Here is a 19,060-nt window from a genome sequence, read left to right on the forward strand (position 1 = left end):
AGAGGACAGACTGAACCACATTTTTTCAGGCTTTTACATACCTGCAGGGGTATTTGATTTGGCAACCGGACAGCCGTCACCTCGAGGCCATGCACCACCAGAGCAATGAATCTTGGTTGTTATTGTATTTGTATGTTTAGGCAGATGTCTTGCAAGTCAAACATATAAATGATGACAGATGGAAATGTATTACTGGGTTGTATGTGTGGTATTATATGTACATTTTTATATTTTATACTGATTTTCCATGTCATATCAGGGTGTGTGAGGACTATTTTGGCTTGTCGTCTAATGGTTAACAAGCATCTTCTTTAAAGGAACAGGTTGTGATTGATTTCCAGGTTCAGGTCATGTTCAGTCATGTCAATTGACATGATGCTGTCGAGTTCTCTCCATAAATGTTAGAATATATGTACCCACTGTATAAACGATGCCTTTTGACTTCATCTACGCTATACATGTCTCTAGTCAGGGTAAACAGACAAGCTGTAACATTGGTAACTACTGCGCAACAAGGTAACACAAACTCAGCACTTCAGCATTACTGTTCTTTCTGGCTTGGTCAGTTTCTGACAGGAAATGCGGCCCGAGCTGAAACTCTAGTCTGGGACACAAACTTTATAGATTTGTAAGATAAAAGAAATCTTTGTTTTTAAGCTTTCATGCATTGAAAAATATGTTACCATCTTAAACTGTGCTTTTTTTGTTGCTCAGTAACTCATCTAAACCATATTAAAAAGTAGCATAATCTGATCGCGGGAGGGAATTCATATTTCCATATATGTGCCCTCAGCTGTTTAAAGAGCATGTTGTTGTCTTGTTTCCCTCTCCGACTCCCACTGCTGTCCTGTGGCAAACAAAGGAGATAGCGTGACACCTACTAAATTACGGGTGTACAGAACGTGATTGGTTGACTTGTTGTTGGCCTGCCATGACCACTGGAATGCACCTCGTGAAAGGTGCCTCCGACAAACACACTGGCGCATACCTTCCTCAGGTTACCTGGGCAGCACACCAGGTATTGTAAAATGTCATTGTGTGATTTAAAAAAACAAAAGAGGGTTAGAAAAAATAAAATAGAGATCTGAATTGAAAATTTGCCTCCTCCCTTTCATTTATCAGAGAGAATATGCACTTTTTCTCCAGGTGTGGGTTACTTCACTTTACTTGTAATGTGAGAAGGAAGCTGATACAAAACACCTGACCTCAAAAATGAAATGCAGCATATAATGCAATACAGTGCATTGTCTGATTGGTTCTGGTAATTCTTCATTTAGGCACAATAACCCTCAGTTCAGCTGCCTCAAATCCAGTAAAATCACCCAAAACAGATGTGGCGCTGAGGTTCCAGATAGAGCCGGGAAGAATGCAAGGAACCCAGTCCTCTAATGTGCAGGAGTGTCCTCATGCACAGAAAGCATCGGTGCATTGTTATATTTTACTGTATGGCATAAATCAAACATTATGGAGGTGCTGAGAATAAAAAGCATCTGACGTTTTTAGCGTGACAGTTCCGCCGTTCGCGCGTTTAAGTGGCGGTGGGAGCTTTGTGGCGCGAGGCCCGAGATCTCCTCCTGTTAAGCGCACATCCTGTAGGCTTTGTCCCCTGGCAGTGACCTGATCCAGCAGGAGGAAGCAACCAATCAGGAAGATATTAGATCAGCTCCGGGAAAAAATTAATAAAATTCTCTCAAGTCTGCCTCACCTACTGTACTGAACCGTGAGATTCATACCCAAGTCATAGCGCGAGTCGAGGCGTGCACTCTGTGCGCTTTCATCAGGGCGACTCCATTAAACTCCCCTTCCCCCCCTAAACATCACTCCAGGTTCAAATGATCTATGGGCATCATGATACGCCTGTGGAAGGTGTTGTGTTCCTCACTGCCGATGTCCAGACAAGGGTGGTCTGTGCAACCGGATCCTTTGACATCACGGAGAACATGAAAACATGAAACATAGTTATTGATCACCGAGTCCACGCTAATCAAATAGCACCCTGGTTTGTTTGAAGTTAAAAATGGTTACAGTGGGTGTTTACCGTTGCACTTCAGGACCCTCCAGCCGCGCCCCTCTCAAACATACACAGACAGAAGTGTTATTTGTATTGTTAAATTTACATTAAGTCCAATTTAATTGCATCAAGCCACTAAACAGATCTTACAATAATGGGCCTGACAGAGAAAATTGCAATCATCTGTGAGGAGCCTGCGGCGGTGTAATGGACAAACCTGATTAATTTAATCTTGTTGCACTCCATTATGGCTGCACTTTATCATTTCAACAGATGGAGCACCAAGAAATTAAAAAATGCTCTCAAGGATATGTGGCACTTTCCATCCACTCGAATCCCTTTATCTGAAGGTGTGTGGGCCGCCGCTCTGAAATGAAGGCCTCGACTGGAACCTTCGGATGAGTGCATTTTCCAGCCCAAATGAGATTACGTGAAGAGTCAATTGATGCAACAAATCATCAGAATTGTCTCGTGATGTATTGCTGAAGGCTGTTAAGGGCTGTCCATCCAATAATCTTGTCCACTGAGTTGATATCATCAAAGGAGCAGAATGACTATCGCATGACTATATGGAGGCGAGCCACGTGAGCGTTCATTCAACTGTCGAGTTGTTTTTTTTTTGTTTTTTTTTTGACAATGCAGGAAGCAGTCACATTTTCCTGAAAGACATCCTGGCGTGTGCTCCAAAGTGTACTCAGAGTGCATTGGTTCAGTCAAAGAGGGCAACACTCAAACAAATCTTATAAGAATAAGCAGAAATTTTAATGTTATATTCATACTACACATGTTGCTGGAGCTTTGACCTCTTTAAACATGTTCCCTTCTCTATATTCTTTGGAGTAACTTTTCTTCTTTGCAGACATTTAATCTGAATAATTTTGCAATGTTTCTCAAGAAAGAAGCAAACATTCGGCAATATTTGGAGCAATAATTATACTTTTGTGTATCAGGATTTCAATTTATTAAATTTGCCTGATGTGAAATTATCTCATGACCTCTTCGATTTGGAACCACCACATTAAAACCATTACACACACTGTCGTAAAAAGCACCCAAAAGACATCCTTGAGTAAAAGTAAAGATATCAGTATGTAGTGGAGTAAAAATTACCTCCAAAAATGTGCTGGAGCGGAAGTATAGAGTATCAGAAAATGGAAATACTCACATAAACTACAAGTACATTTATCACTGATTATACATGATATTTGTATTGATCCCCTCTGGTCTAAATACTCCACAGGCAGCTCTCCTTCACACTGACGATCTTTCAACAATCAACGGACCTATGGGTGGCGCTCTGGTTCATATCCAGAGAGAGGGGGAGAGGTAAGAGTTTACTGTACAGAAGAATCATAATAAGCTTGACCACAGCATACTGGCACCCTCAAACACTTGTAAGTGGAATTGTGGTGAGAGATGATTAATGTAAATAATAATACATTTGTATTTTATTTAAAAATGTTCAAGAACAAATGACACTAAACTTATTTTTTCTGTAACAATCTCATCAAATTATATGACACCGATTAAAACTAAACTGCATCAGTGTGTGTGTGTGTGTGTGTGTGTGTGTGTGCGCGCGCGCGTGTATGTGCATGTGTGAAGTTTTCCTCGCGCCTGCTGCATTCGATACTAGTGTGCAACGCGCGCGCACAGACGCGTGCGGCTCTATCTTGTCAGCTAACTGTAACCCTCCGAACTCCGCCGCCAGACAAAACTTGTGTTTTGTATGTTTTTGCCCCTCACGGTAGTGTGTTGTGACGGACACATTTTCCTGTCGGGGGGAGAAGAAGAAGAAGAAGAAGAAGAAGAAGAAGAAGAAGAAGAAGAAGAAGAAGAAGAAAAAGAAGGAGAAGAAGAGGCTTAACGGGTCAGAAGAAGACGTTAAAATTCATAGTTATGGACAGGAGGACTTGTTGCATGCGCTGACAGCGGGGGTGCAGTAAGGTAGGCACGACACTGCTTGCCTTTTCTCTACTTTTGTTTTTGTTTTGTTTTTTCGTCATTTTAATCTGAAGTCCTGTCCTCGTATTAAATGTTACCTGTTTGTGTGCCCTGTGTGGTGAATTGACAGCGTGCTGTTGAGACATTTCCAGTATGGGCGGAGACAGCAGCAGTTACTCAGACAGCTAGCTTGAGCTGAAGGGTTAGCTGCAGCAGATGGATCAGTCCGCACCCAGGCGTTAAAACCCATAATTAAAGGGGCACTGTTTAGGTTTGGAGAAGATATTCAAACTCAGAATTTTAATATTTACAATATAAACAACCCAGAAATGTTTATTTATTCCATAATTGAATAAACAAGCTGTTCGCAGAGGAAAATAAGGTCCCCAGAACATTGTTTGAAGCTACAAAGGTGGCTGGGTCCGCCACATGTAAACAAAGTAAAACAGTGTTTGTTTGTTTATTTATTCAGTTTACTGAGTCATGAAAATGAAGAGAGTGTGTTTGGTTTGTTTAGGCATAAAGAAAATCAGATATTTGTCTTCTGATTTAAATTTCATCCCCCAACGTCGACTTAACTGCAACTCATTGTATTTTGTGTAGTTTATTTAGTTTTATTTATTTATCTAGCCTGTTTCAAGCATTACCAATGTTGAGTAAAAGTAACGACATCATGTTAAAATATCACTATGGTAAAAAAGTAAAGTTACTTGTACAAATAGTAGACTACTTGACTAAAAGTATCTGATATTTGGTATGAAATGTAATTTTCTGTCAGTAAATGTACTTTAGTTCAAAAGTCAAAAATACAAGTAAACATATATACATATATTTAGATTTATGTTCAATATGTTATGGGTCAGATCTTATATCCAGCATTTTTCTGAATGTCTTAAAATAATGATAAAAAATAGAGCTAGATAAAATGAATGTATTTAAAAATGTGCTTCTTTGGCTCTTTCGCAGTACGTAATCTGCAATTATAAATAAGTAGCTGTTCTTCATCATCATACAGAAGTATTTTATCAAGAGTTGTCTCACATTTTCCTTAATAGTCTATGGGTGATGCAGGTAGCACAAGTTGCATGCCATTTATCGAAATACCATTTGCCTTACTTAAGTTAACAGCAGTTGTACCTAGGCTTCACTCTCATTCATTCTGCCCCAGGCGGCAGTCATTTTTCTGTCTAATTATTTCCTTTTTTGCTCTGCACCACATTTGACAGTGATGGATAACAGGTTAAAAATGGACGTTTTCTCCTCAGCCAGTGTATGTTGGATTGACTTAAACTTGCATGGAGTTCTTCCCCCAGACCGAAGGACCTTGGAAAGATTGTGTTCCCCTCTGCTTTTCCCATTCCAGTATGATACAGTTTGTCTTCATTTTCTTCTGACTCTGGCTCATTTTCATGATATATGGCTGAAGCACATCATGAAGACAGAAGTGTAGGCTTTGTCAAAGTTATGCCATCATGATTACAGTGTAGGTTGCAGAAGCAGTACTCAGTAAGCATCAGCAGATCGACTGTGTAAAGATGGCGGTTCCCTGATTGGATGTTTTTCTTTTACTCACAGAGCAAAGTTGTCAAATTTCAGTAGCCCTCCAGCGTCTGAGTGTCAGTTCAAGAAGCTGCTGTATTTATGCACCTGGTTAGATGTTATGATGAGTTTTGGCTCATTTCTGACTAGAGGCCATCCATGGGTCCATGGTTGCACAAACGATGTGGTGATTTAATTAAAATGGTAGAAAAGTGGAACAGTGTACATGGACGATTGTTTTGTGTCCGTCTCACCTGGTCTCCATCTTTTGAATGACATCTCAAACATGACTGATGTGGTAGGTTTACATACTTTGGAAGTTGGTCATTAGACGGTTTTTCATAATTCAAAGGTTAACTGTGTGTTCTTCGTTATACTTTAGCCTTCACTGGGGCTGATCTTAAATTAATGTCTCAATATTTTAGGCATGATACTCAATATACAGTATATCTTGCTATTTTCAGATTTTCTCATAAGCACTTCATAAATTAAAATTCAAGTAGGTAAGATTAGACAATTATATAACCAGGGAAAGACACCGCTTACGCCATGTTATGTATGACTTTATCTAAAATCTAAGACATATAAAGTCTCGTATTACAATAACAATATAACACTGAAAAATTGTCAGGCCACAGTGTACACACATTTATTGTCATGGAAGATTAATTGCTAGATTATTTTTTGATTAATCATTTGTTTTATATAATGTCCGAAAATTGTTTTAAATAACCCCATCTCAATTTTCTAAATAACAAGCTTCACATTGCTTCTTTCAACCAAGTGTAGACCTACCCTAACATCACCCGTTGGTTGTGGACCACTGTTTTGAAGCCTTGAGTTTGGCATTATATGTGTCACCTGTCACTTGTCCAAAGTGACAGGGAGTATGTCATGATTGGATCTGGCTGAGAATCCGAAGACATGCCTTTGAAGCAACTTGTCAGTCACAAGGCATGAAGCATACCCTGCTTTATTGTCCATTTCACTCTAAACAGGACCATCATTTACAAAATTAACACTGTGCTGTTTTGAAGTAGATGTGAAACAAGCGATTGAGTCCAGGAATTAATTGGGAAAGTGTTTACCTAGGTAAGAGAATCGAGGGAGATGTAGGGTCATTTTCTCATAAGCTGGGCTCATAAGGATTTTTCATCAGCTAACTCAGTAAGTATCTAATCCTTTCAGATATATTACTAATACATCAATACTCCTCTCATATTGTGATTAAATCATCATCTGACATGGCATGGTTTCACTTTACTGCCCTTGGGTTGCTGTGCAGAAATATCATCCATTTTATGAAAGATGGGGAACATCGTCAAACTCCACACAACACAATAAATGACACATCCTTTGTGACTTATGGTCATTACATTTTAAAGCCTTTTCTCTTCTTAGGGTGATCTCACATCCTCTGAATGATATATTTTATGGACATCTTTATTGACATTGTGGAATATCTTGTTTTGACCCAGTTTTTTCTTTTTGCAGCATTTTGCATTTTCAGCCACTGACCTGAGATGGAACAGCTGTGACCTAAAGACTCAAAGTCTGAATCCACCCCATTTTTTCAAGTGTGGTAGCACAGCAGGAACACTGCAATGTATCATGTCCGCAGCAATGAACAGAACAATTTTCATTCACACATGTACCAGATTCCCTACTGTACCGTACATGTGCTTCACGTTTTCTTTAAGACTTGACTTCAGAGGAAAGTTCTCCAGTCTGTTCTCCTTACTTTTGAAGTTACATGCTCCTCCAATTACTGGGGCCATGCAGTCTCCCCTATGGTGTCCTTGGACAGCTCTTTGAGTGCCTGAAAATGTTGCGGACCATTAATTCTGGATTGTCTTCATCTGTTTGCATAATTTTCCCTCCGTAACCGTTTTCCTCCCCCTTTTTCACAGCCTGTGCGCTCTGATTTATTTTTTTCTCTTTAAATATTTGAGTCTTCAAGAGATTTCATTTTTATATCATTTTTTCAATACCACTGACAGTTGTTAAACTTTTACATCGGCCTGTTTTATGGTATATAGCCTGTCAGCTGTGTACTGTACACAGCCGGTGTGTTTTACAGCCTGTGTGCTGGTGTTGCCTATTGAAACTCTTCACCTGCCAACATATAGATTTACAGATTTATTCGACAATATTTTTTACCCTCTTATTAAAAATCCCCAAAATACATAAAATCATACACCCAGCAGAGCAGTCAATAAACAGAAAATCAGTTTTGTGTTTTAAAAAACGAGTGTTTTCTTTAACCTTGTGCATTTTCCAGGTTTTTCAGTTAGACTAATTTGCTGTCAGGCAGGAGGTTGTTTTTGCAACTCAGGCAGACTCCAGAAATTAATTTATCCAAATAACCAAGTCCTCCTGGGCCATGGAGGTTGGGACACTGAAATGGCCCTGGTAGGCAAAGCCTGCCTTTTGAAGTCTGGAATGTTTTGGCTGACTTAGAGCAGGCGACTGGAGTGGAGGGATCATTTTCACTGACCCATGGGATTTTTAACCATTTTCATATACTGAGAACAAAACAAAGTGAGGAAAAATGCCTGAGCTGATTTGCATCGACTTTGCTATCAAAAAGTGAGGGGAGAAATGAAGTGAAAGTGATTTAGGGGATCTTTTTTCAGGAAATATTAGGACAAAGGGTGTTAGGATATCACACGCATGTGAAAATGTATTCTTCAGAGTTTCCATTTATTCGCAATTAGGCTTGGCTCTTTGGTGTATCTTAAAAAAAAACCCAGCCATTTAATAGAAATGTATTAATGCTTAAGCATTAGTGCTAATTAGGTGGTTGTTTGGACTGCAGGCAAAGTAAATACAAGCCCATCCTAATAATACAAACACTTTGATTGTATACTTCATTGTATAAAATCCCTCATTAGGTGCATGCAGTGTGCAGTGTATAATTTGTTATATCTAGTATAATAAAAACCACCACAGTAGTACATTAATAAAATCAATTCTCTATTTATGTATCGGATCCTCTTAAAGACTTTAATTACAACAAGTAAATGCTGCGCCTTTATTAAACAAGCCCAGGGAAAGGGAAGTGCAGGAAACCAGGCGGTCTTGAGTAACGGGCCACTTGAGTTTCCAGCGTAATAAATAATTCACAGGTCCTGTGTGATGAGCTGCTGAGGACAGAAATCCCTAATGACAGCTTTTTATAACCTATGACTCAGCTGGCCATTATGCTTCTGACATCCCTACACAGACCACATTCCCTCTGCGTGCTCAGTGCTCACTCCTCTCTCACTCCGCTCTGCTTCGCCCACCCCACTGGCAAAAAGTGGTTGTACCATATACGCTTAATGAAAGAAACTGAATGGAAATCATGTTCAGTTGTTACGTACTAATTGTGCTCTTTTCATACAGCACTTCTATACTCAATGTGTTGTTTCTTAAAATCTGTAAAAGCTTACATGTAAAATGTGCTTCATGATTTAATTTCATTCAATTTTACAGTTACGTTACTTTTCACTTATTAAACAAGTGAATTTGGTTTTGTAACCTATAAATTAATTGTTAGCTGACAATGACACTTTTTACTTAATCTCCATATTAAACTACTCTCTTTATCGGGTCTGCAAATAAGAGTTTTTTTTCTTCATAGATTAATCTTCTGTTTGTTTTCATGTTTAATCGTTTAGTTAAAAAATGTTAAACAAATAAATAAATTAAAAATGCTGAAAAATGCTCATCACAATTTCGCAGAGCCCAGAGTGACGTCTTCAGATGTTCTCCTTATGTCCAAGAACAGTCAACAACCTAAAGACTCTTCATGTCCTATCAGAAATGACAAAGAAAAGCTTCAAATCTTTACATTTTAGAAGGTGAAACAAAAAAAAGAAGTTGGAAATTTTTGCTTCAGAAATGACTGAAACAATTAATCAGTCATCAAAATGGTTCGCAATTCATTTTATTTTGTTGCACTTAATGATAAAATGACTATTTGTTGCAGCTCTTCTGTTTATACTTCTCTTTTCTTCGATCTCTCTGTCTTCCCTCTGATGTAGTTCGTCAAGTGTGAATAATACTGAAAATGTGGAAATTGCATTTCAAACATTGATTTTGGTTGGAAGCATGTGAAGGCTTCCCTCTCAAAATGTGTGTTATAAAAGTAATGCTGCTGCTATGAATTTCACTCCACTGTCATTTCCTGCCTCAGGTCCATGCAGGAGGGATTGGGCTCACCTTAACGCCAGTTACTGCTGCTGTGCATGTGTGAGGTAAGAGGACTGAATAATTGAGTTTCTCCAGTCTGCTTCAGGCCTGTGACTGATCAAGTGTTACAGCGTTTGATTGGCATAATGGCACCATACCCCCCCAGGTAAGGTCAGTCCGAGCAACATCTGGGCCTATTATGCATTATGCAACTCCCTAGTATGAAAGCAAGGACTCATATGGTATTGGTTGATATCATTATTGTTATCATTTCCAAACCCCCAGCTCTCACTAAGAATAAGTGGTTAATTTTAGATGCAAAATAAGATCCAATTACTCAGGCCTCTGCTTGTGGTTGTCCCCAGAGTTAGTGCAGGCAAATAAATCTGGTGGCCTTGATTAAGTACCTGACAATAGAGTTAGCACAGCACTAGTGGTTTATAGTAATATGGCGGACATGGACAATTAGGCCCACCAAGTAATTTACAGTACTGCTTGCAGGTGGTGACCCAGTATGAGCTTGGGACCACCTCAGAAACAAATTAGACTGTATGGGCATGCAGAGCAGCAGCTCTGTAGGATTTCCAAATAAAGCAAAGCAATCAAAGATTATAAAAAGCTCGACGCGTATTTCAAATTTGTTATGATTTTGTTCCTGTGAAAGGAATAACATATGGCACCGGGTTTTTCATCCATAATTTTGTGCGGGGTGAATGATCACTTTTGTACGTTGTTGATCTTTTTACGTCAGCGTGGACCACTCTCCTCTCTCTGCTACCTATTAATTATGAAATACTGTAGGTCTTGCCCATTTGGTTTTTACTACTTCTTCCTGCTGAACTCGGTGTGAAAGGCTGCTGTTCTTAAATAGGTGTATAAAAGTAAGTGTGGGGAAAGTTCCCCCCAGCACCCACTCGCTCTAGCGTTATGTCATCAGAGTCAAAAAGGCACGGCTGAAGAAAAATGGCTTGTTTCACACATGATAGACACCTTCACACATGGAGCAAATGGAGCGGGGTATGTGGCTACTTCACTTTACTATAGCACCACTGGCCATCATGCACAGAAATTCATACAGTAGTTGCATTATAACCTTTGAACAGAGAGTTTGGTCTCTTATCCTTTTGAAAAATGTGTCGCTAAATGCTACCCTCCTTTTATACTGTATTTTATCCTCTTCTTTTGGTGCATCAGATAATACATTCATCACTGTATTGTACCATGTCTGACAATGAAGAAAAACAGTGCCCTCTTCTGCCTGCCTGCCTGCCTCTGTCTTGTCACCCCAAGATTGAAACATTACCTCAGGTTTTGTTGTAGTTTACAGTGTGGAGACTGGCACATCTACATCTGTGGCTCATCTGCCTCTTGTACAGGTCAGCCACCGGGCTGAGTGGCAGGACCCCTGGAATAACTCTGACCGGCTTGATCCCCACTGTCAGCACACAGGCCTTAGTGTGAGCTGATTTCATCAAGGCCACCACAGTATGGTGGTTGACCTGCTCCCCATGACAGACCACTACAAGACTGTTTCATTTAACAGGAACGCATCCTGTGCAGTTGATGCAATTTCTTCCTGTAAAGCTATGATAGTTTTAACTTTTTTCATCACAAATAAGCCATACGTTTTTAAACATGTATTGCCAGTCAAAGTGAGCGCAGTGCTGCACGGCTGTGGAGGCAGCTCCGTCTATTTTTATGCATGTCATTCATTCATGACAAACGCCCTGCAAATAGGGAGAAAAGCTAATTGGCATGAACTCCAATGATGTAAGCAGCACCACACCACTAACAGCTGTGTGTGGTCCACCAATGCTTGCACAGCTATTTTAGAGCTCCAGTCCAAAAGAAATACACTGTATACTCATGTGTGTGCTACACCTGCAATACAACTTGAAGACAGACAGTGTACACAGCAGAACACTTTTCCTTTCATAGAGAAAGGATGAGCTATTATTTATGTAGCCTTCTATCAAAACTAATACATGAGCAATTATTCATTTATAGCCTGTCTTTCCTGAGATGATTGCATTTTCTATTTTTGAGTGAGCATTAGTTAGAACAATTATCACATGTCATTCCCGTGTGCAGATTCTTTGTGTAAGACAAGAGAGAAAATGCCAGAATAAGCTTCTAATTTCGAGCGCTATTTCCACTCACCCAGTAAGGAAATGTTCCCAGGGTTATTTCCACACATGCATGTGTGAACGCCTTGCAGGACTACTGGTACAATATTTAGCATTTCTGATACTGATGTTTAATCTCTCATTAGCCTTTAGGTGACATGAAACAGCATCAGCCTCAATCTCGCGCTTGCCAATCAGCGGCAGGTTGAGTGACAGGCACAGAACAGCACATCCCTTATGTAAACCCTTCCTCTACCACACCACGAAATTAGAGTGGCTGTTGCTACATGCTGCCGCTGCCACCGCCTGCTTCTACACAAATGAGAAAGTAAGCACTCCGGTTCAGAAGTTCACATTTTGGATGCGTGCCGGAACTACTTAAGGCCAGTGACGCTTTTTCAGAGGAACAGGTGGTCAGAGTGACATAATTTTGGCTCACAGTTAAGATCCTTAGAAATTAAGCTCTGCTGCTCTGCCAAAAGGGTTATTACTCTGTCAATATGTATAAGTGCCAGTTCATTTGACTTGGTCCTAATGTAAACTGAAAAAAAAGCAAAGACAAAATTAAGATGCTGACATGATCGCTTCTTTACACCTGCCTATATATTTCTGCAAACAAATCAATCGCATATGTACCTATCTTTGACATGTCTCAAGGCTTGGCTGAGAAAGCTATTTATTCTCATACACTGTTAACTACTGGCACGTAAGTGTTCGAGTGGAATGCCATTCAGAATGCAGAAAATATATTTAGTTCTCGCCAACAGACAGCAAAAGGCACCAGTGGGTCTAGCCCCTGTGTGAGAACAGTTATTTCTGTCGCAGTATGGACTTTCAATTACTGTAATCTGCTGCTCGACTCCTTCAAGAACATCATTAACTGTTTAGACACATCACATTTGACACCTACTGTACATATCATAAATGGACACAGCTTTATTTTTGACGTGAATGTATGTTTTTTCTGTATTTTTTTAATCCAGAAAGTGTCAAACAAGGAAGTTTGGGAATATATTACTACAACGTTTAACTGCAGCTTGTACTGTACACGGAGGCAAGGTAACAGGAAATATGATATAAAATATGTGCTTGCCTTTGGTTTGATAAAAAGTTGTTCCATCTAAGAGTTGATAAATGTGCCATAACTGTTTGACAGACTCAAGTTATTATGAGTTTCTTTAAGCCCATTAATAGGTAGGGGTGCTTATGGACAGTGGAAATACCCCACAGCTGCAGTCTGGCTGTTGCTCCATATGTGATCCTCTTGTCAAACCCTCAGAAAACACTCAAACTTCACGACCACGCAGACTTAGTCTCAGTTTCAGCCAGACATACATGTGTCCAACAAATATTGTAACTCTACAGATGTTCTGCTTTTACTCACAATTGGATTTATACAGTATAAAACATTGCTGACAATCCATTAATGCTCACCACACTGCATGGGGCAGACAATACATTTCTGCAAGCTGTCTTTATTGTTATTGACATTTAGACATTTAGGGTCACTAAACATTCTGCATGGTTTTATTTTGGGAAACCCTGTGAGGTCTGTGCTTTTATTTGGTGGAGATTTTACCTAAAGCTGGGCAAATCTCATGCCAAAGCCACCCGATTCAGTGAGGATGAACAGAGAACAATGCCCAGATAAGTGAATTACCTACCTGGTAGGAACACACAAGGACTGTGTCCTGAAGCTATGGGCAACTGGCAGGCCCTGTGTTTGTATTAGGAAACAGTAGAGCAGCTCCTGCAAACATGACTTATCCTGTTTAATTGGTGTGTAATTCCTGCAAAGTTGTCATACATGTCTGTTTTTCTTGACCTATGCAAACAATAGAGAGTAATGTGAGTGATCATTGAGTGGTTAAGTGGAGGCTTCTCTAGAGGGGCAAATAATTGGCGGCAGGAATTGTGTAAACACTTTTCAACCTTTCGGGACAAGTTGTGTTGTTTATCTTGGGTCGATCTGAATGAGTTATTCTCACAAATTATGTGTTTTCATTTACTGAATCATAGGGTACAATGCCAAATGTCTGACTACTTAAATTGTAATATCATACCTTAACAACTTATTGCAAATCAGACAACTAATTTGGTTGTCAACTTGGGCAGTGCTCAACTTAAGGCTTTAGGAACAACTTAGAATTAACTCTAACCAAACAAGTGGCTATTAATTAAGGTTGAACAAGGCCATTATAATCTTTAAGGGATGCACCAATTCATCAGGAATAAATACCATCAAAAAACTAAATAAATAACAAAAACATTTTAAACATTGGTAACAGCCCAGAATTTAACACTCAGAGCATCCTATAAATTTTTTATCCAAAGACTTATATTAAGACATCCAGAATAGATATTATGTATTTTATGATTAGAATTGCCATGAGGTTTATTGTGCTAAGAAAACAGTTGCAAATTAAATACAAATTATTCAGACACATAAAAACAAAAAGATTACTCAATGTGTCGTGTTGAAGTCTTACATTGACTTAAATAATCTTCAAATAAATAATATCATTACAAAAAATATAAACATTTATTGGTAAAAATGACCACAATATTACATCAGACTTCCATTCATTTAATTAACTGTATTGAATAACATTCAGTGAGACACTATAATGGTGTCTTTGGGGCTGCATTCATGAACTGATCCACTGAAAATGCTATTTTTAGAGAAACGGCTGGAGTATGTTTAGCACCGTTGAATTCAAATTCAGTACAAATATGGATTAAAACAATTACATTTAACACACATGGTATTTGTTTCTTATAGTTATTTTTGCCCTTAGCTTTGGAACAACATCCAGATCTGGTTTGACTAAAATAATGAGAAATAGATTTCTTAGTCATATGTCTGATCTGCTGCCATGAGTTAACAATACCTTTACCTCCTCTCAGTATTCAAACTTTTTAAATGTCCTGGAGGAGTTCTTGGTCGAGTCCCAAACCTACTGAGATCTCTAATGAAGGCTTTACCTTCCAGGCAAGCATATTTCTCCAAATGACAGTAATTTACATATGATGTATTTAGAGAAGAAGAGGGCAGGCTAATTCTATTTAGAGATTTTCCTTTGTTTTAGGAGTCATTAGCAGCTAGCTCAAATCTAATTTTTACAATTTCATCAGGCCATCTTGGAAAGCCTCTGTGAGCTCATCAGAGAGGAGCATTTATTGCTAAGTGTTCTCTATTGCATTAGCACACAATAAAGCGGCCAGGGACTGCTACAGACGTTTATGTGGAATCCAGTTAACACTCCGCCAATTCCTTTTTTATTGGGACACAATCAATTTTTATTCATTTTAAAGCCAGAATGCTTTCTTTCATTGTGTGCCTACCCCAGCTTATTATGCCCTAAACTAATTACTCAGTTGTTTTCACAAAATGCTAATGTTTATGTTAAAGATTTCCTCTTTGAAATGCAGGCCTGACGTGCATATACATAATTTGGGACTTTCTGTCACATATGTTCTTCATTATCACACACTTCCCACAAGGTTTTTTAAGCCTGACAATTGCATTCTTTAATTTTTTGAGGTCTAGCAATAACAATAAGGTCTGAGTAATGCACATAGTCCAGCACAGTGATGTTGAAGACTTATAATATGTGCCATATATGATTGTGTACAAAGTAAGATATTTGAGGACATTCTATTTATATTATATTCTTACAATTTTCTGACATTTTACAGGCTGATTAACTAAATGATTACTCAACAAAATAACTCAACAATAAAAATCATGAAAAATAAAAGTCAGTTTAGGTCCTAAAGTGATTGTGTGTGAATGAACCAAGCTATTTGATAGCTAATACAATGGATTGACCACAGACTGATGGTATCTCTTTAATTCAGAGATGAATAAAATTCATCAGTTTTATTTGGCACTTCGGTTTCTCTATAAAGAAGACTCACTGGTCTGGCATCAGAAATTAAAGGTAGATAAACCCTTTAACAGTAGAAAGGTAAAGAAGCGATGGTCATGATGCATCTTTTGAGAGTTTTTACAAGATGACAAGAGTGTGTCTGTCATGGGTATATATGTACATTTTATTGTAACGCTTGTATGAGTAACTGAAAATTTGATCCATGTGTAAGCAGCTCAAGGCATCTCAGTGTGAGCTAGATCTGTGCATCCTCACTGCTGTGTGATAATTAGAGTGCTTAAGTGCTCCTGAGGATGAGACAAACACGGATACCCTCTTCCTCTTCAGCCCCTCCTATCATTCACCAAGAAGGTCTTTAATGGCTCCCATTTGACTCTGATATCATTTATTGTTTAGTATCACGTGTACACCTTGTACCCTTCACTATTTGCACTGAGGCAAGTTTGACCTGAACTGTGATCTAGGCAACAGATGTCAAAACTTTCTCTTTTCCTTTCATCCTCCAACCTCCAGTCCTCTGCTGATTTCCCATCACTCAAATGCACAGGCATCCTCTATTTGGTATTGCATTTCAGTATGCACAAACTAAGAATATTCATAGCTGCATCCTCAAATGACAGTCAGTGACATTGCTCTGTGTACAGTAAGTGTGTGTGTGTGTGTGTGTGTGTGTGTGTGTGTGTGTGTGTGTGTGTGTGTGTGTGTGTGTGTGTGTGTGTGTGTGCAGATAATTTGCAATTCCAGTTTTGGGATTTGACCTGCAGTGGGCTCTGGAATGCTTTCAACACATTGATGAGATGACAAGTTATCATTGATCTGTCCTTACTTAGTGGGATCTATTAAATAATGTATGGGCTCCTGTGCATTACCAATGCACTATCCTGTCCTCGACCCATTAGAGGAGTAGGGCACAGGGCCCTAGTGGCTCCAGGCCCTCAGAGGTCCTTGGGCTTTCATTTAATTAAATTATCCTATAATGAAAACTCCCATAATGAGATTAATTTTAATTATTTATCAGTGGCCGATTTGAGGGAGAGGCTTCATTAATAATGCATGAAAGGGCTAAACATTTTTCAATTCATCACCTTTTCCTTTTGTTAAAGGTGCAATTTATTAAGTGCTCTGCAGCTGCTAGAGGTGATGGTGGTGGAGATATGGACGACCAGGCCCAGGGGTCAGGAGGAAGGGCTGCTGCATTATGCATACCTTGGTGTGTTTACAAAAATTCATTCATGCTTTAGTTTTCTTTCTTTTTTAGATTATCAGATTTTCTTAGTGATTATTTTTTCATGGTTAAACAGTTAATAGTTGAGTCAAATGTCACACAGTGACATCTTCAGCTTGCAATTTTTTTGGCTGACTTCATTTGTGATCACAAATAACTAAGAAAATCCTTACCCTTAAGGTGCTGGATTCAGCATTTTTTTTTTTTTTACATTTTTGCTTGAAAAAAGTCAGAAACAATTACCCATTAATCAAAAAAGTTGGCAATTAATTTTCTTTATTTCAACTACGGTAATGGTATCTGCAGCCCTAGACTGTTCTTTCTTTTCTAGACTTTTCTTCACAACTTTTCCACGTTGTGAAGAAGGCAGCAGTTTTCTTCAAATCTAAAATAAAGTTCTCCTCAGTTTCTTAAACTTTTATGGATTTTATATTAATACCTAAAGGCAGAGAAGTAATCAAAATTAGGGCTGTAATTCGCTGCTGATGTTTGTGTACCTCCATCAGGTTGGCATGTTGATTCCCCTTGTGTGAGCACATTAGAAGACTTTGGTGGCTGGCCAACAGAAAAAGGGAGATTGTCGACTGTCACACAGTGTGAAACTGTAATTAGCTGGCATGGAAGTGTGCTTATTTGAGTTCCCGGGCAAGAGAGATAGCAGTACAGTTGAGATCTGTAAACTGATACGTTGCTGAGAACAATTACCTTTTGTGATTTAAATGAGCACATTTCACATCTTGGTAACTTTTGTATCAACTGACAGAAACATATAGGCATGCAGAGCGGCAGAAGTGGCCCAGGGCAGGAGACAAGAATGTCATTGGGACGGTGAGCCGAGTGCATTTATCAGGCCTTCATCAATAGTCGATTAATAATTCAGGCAGAGTCTGGGGCTTCTTTAGGGCAGGGTTTCAGCTAGCTTGTAATTTTGTAAATTGCATAGTCATCATGCAATGGATGAGCCCGGCTGCTCTTAGAGTCACAGCTGTGAATATAGGTTGGCCTGTGGGATTTAGTAACAGGTACAGGAGGAGTTTAAACCAGATGTGGTGGAGTTATAGTCAGGTATCCACAACAAATGCCATGTGGAAACAAAGGCTTCCAAGGAGGCCTGCAAAGAAACAATAAAAGACAGTTGGAAGCATCTTGCAGCCTTACAAACAACACACAGAGCAAGAGATAAATGTTTTTTGTGATATTGCCATGTTTTTTTGTTGTTTCTGCAACATCTTCCTCCATGTCTATCATTGCAGCCTACAAAAACGTGCCACACATGTAATGAGTTGTTGAGGTTTTAATGTTTCAAACAAGGACTTTCACTGAGGAGACCACATTTGTGTCCAGTGCAGAACTCTTAAATTATTGACTTATTATCTTTAGAGTTTGTTTATTTAGTTTTAGTTGACTTTCTTTTTTTTGCCTTTTGGTTATATTTAGGCACCAAAAATACTTGGTTAGGAAAGATGGTTTGGATTGAAAAAGACAGTTTCACAATGTTAACCACAAGTTATAAAGGATAACTTCTCCCATGTGTATATTTTTCTGGTCTCTTTTGCGAGTCGCAAAGCTATAAGATTTCAAAAACGTCATGGGTCAGTTGCAGTGATGGTCCTGGAGCTACATTAATAATGATGTCATAGGAACAACACCAAAATGGCAATATCAAATCTTGCAGAGATGAACATAAATGGCTGTTATATAACATGCAGAAAGGCACTACATTTCGAGCTTGGGGCACATCCGTAGTCAGAGTAGATTCACTGTTTTCCATTTTGCCGTGGCTACAGAACAAACATTATGACCCTAGTCAAAATGGAAATCAATATTCAGATGTTGATTTTTGGTTAAACCACCAGTCCCGTCCTTCCAACAAATACTTCCAGTGGCTTACGTTAAAACAAACAGGCACTTCTTTCCATTGTGACTTGTTCAAGGTGCTTTGGCCCAGGTGCAGCGTTAGCAGAACAGTGAATGAGCAAACCCCTCAATTACCCCAAGCCAGCTCTCTGATAACTCCCATTCAACAAAATGAGCCCTCTAATTGCCCTGACCAGTATTACCTGTTCTGCGTCCAAAAGGGCACCTATTCTTCCACATTGTTTCCTAGGCAACTGGAAGTTTTTGTGACCTAAAAAAAGTTGCTGCT

General features: G+C 39.0%; 1 protein-coding gene across 8 annotated transcripts in view; it reads left to right on the forward strand.

The window, feature by feature from the left end:
• Positions 1-3,343: 3,343 nt before the first annotated feature.
• The window catches only part of eya1 (EYA transcriptional coactivator and phosphatase 1), a 66,646-nt gene continuing 50,929 nt past the window's right edge, over positions 3,344-19,060 (forward strand). For 6 of the 8 annotated variants that reach the window (XM_037079783.1, XM_037079788.1, XM_037079787.1 and 3 more), the window contains exons 1-2: positions 3,665-3,958; positions 9,675-9,735. The gene's annotated coding sequence lies outside the window, so the exon portion shown is untranslated. Of the gene's footprint in view, positions 3,406-3,664; positions 3,959-9,674; positions 9,736-19,060 lie in introns of those variants that run through there. The other 2 variants (XM_037079784.1, XM_037079785.1) reach the window with 2 other exon arrangements.

Source organism: Acanthopagrus latus, chromosome 19 (assembly GCF_904848185.1).
Source record: "Acanthopagrus latus isolate v.2019 chromosome 19, fAcaLat1.1, whole genome shotgun sequence".
NCBI lineage: Eukaryota > Metazoa > Chordata > Actinopteri > Spariformes > Sparidae > Acanthopagrus > Acanthopagrus latus.